This window comes from Arachis ipaensis, chromosome B07, assembly GCF_000816755.2.
Source record: "Arachis ipaensis cultivar K30076 chromosome B07, Araip1.1, whole genome shotgun sequence".
Lineage (NCBI taxonomy): Eukaryota > Viridiplantae > Streptophyta > Magnoliopsida > Fabales > Fabaceae > Arachis > Arachis ipaensis.
The window spans coordinates 11,259,739-11,263,070 of NC_029791.2; positions in this window are offsets into that span (position 1 = coordinate 11,259,739).

Consider the following 3,332-nt stretch of genomic DNA (forward strand, 5'->3'; position numbering starts at 1 on the left):
AATTGTAAGTTAGTTCGAATTTCGTTCTTCCAAAATCAATACTCAAATTAATTATTATTGAGTATTATTAGATTGGGTCTAATTATACTCAATTACCCATTAATTTCAAAATTAATTTAATTGATTCGGTTCGGACTCACACAAATAATCGAGTTATTTAAACTTATGAACATTTCTAATCATTTCCTTTTTTTATTTTCTCTTTCCTCGTCTCTTTCCAATTTCACTCCATTTTTAAAATTTTAAATTCTGTCATTACCGCACAAAGTATCCATCTCTAATTTTTTTTTTGTCTTTTTACTTTAAAAATAGAATTCATAAGAATAATATTATTATTTTTAAATTAATGCTTTCATTTTTTTGTGTGAATTCTTTATAGTTTATCCTCCATACTCGTTATTTTTTGTTTCACGATAGTGGAAGAAATGTCATTATGAATTCAGGAGAATCTTTTATATTTTTAATATATCAAATTATTTCAATTTTAATCAAATTCATTAAAAATAAGGGATTTGATCTTAATAGATTTACAAATCGAATAATTTTTTTTTAGATATATTTCTAACAAAATATTTGCAATGAAAAATAAATTAATTTTAATTTTATTATATTCCAAACATATCTGATGTGATTAGGACCTTCTTAATAATAGCATGACTTTGTAATTTCTATAGAAACTCTTTGAGGAGACCTATCAGAGTCTTCCTTGTCTTTGTTATCTCCCACAAAACTTTGCATATAAAATCACGAAGAGAGAATGTCTATTTCGACTCTTAGATCATTTGTTTAATTTGTGGAAAATTGTATTTTTTTATTATCCAAAAATATTATGACAGGCTTCACATATAAAATAAATTAGACTAATAAACTCCTGCAGCTGATTGTGAAACATTAACTGGTTAACATGTCAGGTGTGAGTGTCATAAGAAAAAAATTTTTAAAAATAAATACTAATAAGTCTCTAATAATTTTTAAAAATAAGATTAATAAATTCGTCCGAAATTTAAAAATTTTTCTTCTTCTTTCATAAATTCTGCTTGATCCCACCATTCCTTCACTCAATAATATTTTTTTTTACCAATCTTTGTTCTTATTTTTTTTAGAAGCTAATTAAGTTTCTCTCACATTTTATTCATATTTCAATAATCTTTCATACAATTTTTATTTTTAGAATTTACAAAAATAAAATATTTTAGTGTAGAGATCCACCACAAGTTGTTGACAGTAAAGATTTAAATAAATATATTTTTCAATCATATTGTTGTCCTATGCTCATTAGTTTCCCATATATATTATATAGCAATTCAATCCTAACAAAAATTTAAATCCGAAATCTCTTCATAAAAAATCAAGATATTTATGACTTTTGCCAATTTTCTTTCTATCGATATTAATCATGATAACAAAATAATACAATCCTACACGAGGCCCACTTCATAAGAAATCATGAATACATATAGACCATAGAGATTTGAGAGGGAACATGAACACTTACTACTTAAGATCTTAAACAGAACCTTTGTTTTATTCCCTAGTCCCTTTAAATAAATAAAAATACAAAAATAAACGTCCTAGTGTTGTAAGTTGAAACAACATATATTGTGACATGGCCCATGGCCACTCAAAACATGTAAAGACTAATTAAGGAGAACGTGCATGACATATTGACATGATTTAGAATTTGAATAACGACGACAATGTAATTTGTCACTTAATACCATCTTGTCATCTCAACACAACCCATAATCAGAAAATAGAAATAGAATCGGGAAACAGCTCACATGTCTCTTAACATTGGAGACATGAATGGATTTCATGTGATCCTAACCCAGCAACCAGCACCAACTACCAATGCAAAAAAATTGAAATGGGCATGGCCATGGCCATGGGCTACCATTCTCAATTACACTTATATTAGAATGTTGGTCGGATCTTCGCTTCTGTGTCCAATTAGACGCTTACTACTAAGTCAAAAATTATAACTACCGTTAATAACCATTCAATTAAAATGTGACATGTGGAACTCTAATTGGTTTTTGACTAGTTGAAGACTTGCATTGTCTATTTTTTCTGTGGTTAAAGTTTAAATACTTAATCTTTCTCTTAACGAAATCAATCTTAATTTTTTAATCTTCTATATAATTGAATGAAGAAAAAATATTACTTAATTTGTGTCTATGATTGTTGCTTCTTGAATGTTCTTAGTGAAAAAAATTTGAAAAAGACTAACAAGATTATTATATACACGGTATACAGTGTGCTATCATCTTGATAGTTGATAATCCATATTTGATGATGATTTTTAGATTGAAAAAAATAGAATTTATTAATTTAATTTGTATTTATTTTTTATAAATGTATATTTTTGTGAATTTTTGTTAATTATACTTAATTGATTGAAATATGTTTTTTAGGTTTTTAGAATTGTCAAATTTATTTCATTTTTATTTCATTCGATACATTGATATATTTGTTTAAATTGTTTAAGGTTTAAAAGACAATAATAACTTAAAAAGATAGAAGAAAAATATGCAAAAATAAAAATTTTATAAAAAAAATAAAGATTTGACAATTCAATCCATTTCTGATGCATTTAAAAGAAAGCATGAAGAAAGGATCAAACATAATTTATCATACACTCATTTTTTTTAGGATTTTAGTCCTTAAATTTTAGAACTTCTCTCTATGATTCAAGAATTTTTTATGAATTTTTCTTTAGTTCTAAGTTTTAGTTTTGTTTAATTGTAGTTTTTAGTTTATAATTTCTTGTTTGCTACTCTAAGTTTTTTAGAATTTTTTTGTTACTTTTTTTTATTTTACTATCTTTTAGTTCTCGGTAGAATTCTCATTTTTCATTAATGAATTTGATGTTTTATGTTTTATTATTGCTTATTTGAGATGTTAGTATTGCTTTCTTGAATTGGGTAGTTATAGATTTTACTAATTCTTGTAACCTATGAAGTTTTATGTTTATGCACTAGAGCGTTTGATAAAATGCTTGAACTATTTATAGAATAAATTTTTATTTTTGGCTTGGGTTGAGAACTTGAGTGAACTTGAGTTATTAATGTCAAAATTAATTGATAATTTAGAGATATAGATTAATTTTATTTTTACTAATGTTAATCTTTTACTAATTTAATTATTTAATTGGTTAAGACTTGTGGATTAGGGTTAATTAAACCTAATTAATTTTTTTCAATTTGTAGAGATTAACGAATAAAATTTGCTCTTTGTAATTATCATGTTGTGGTTAATAACAAAAATAGTAATCTTTAACCCTCAATTCTTACCAAAATCTTTTATAACTTGAATTTATTTTATTTTTTTAA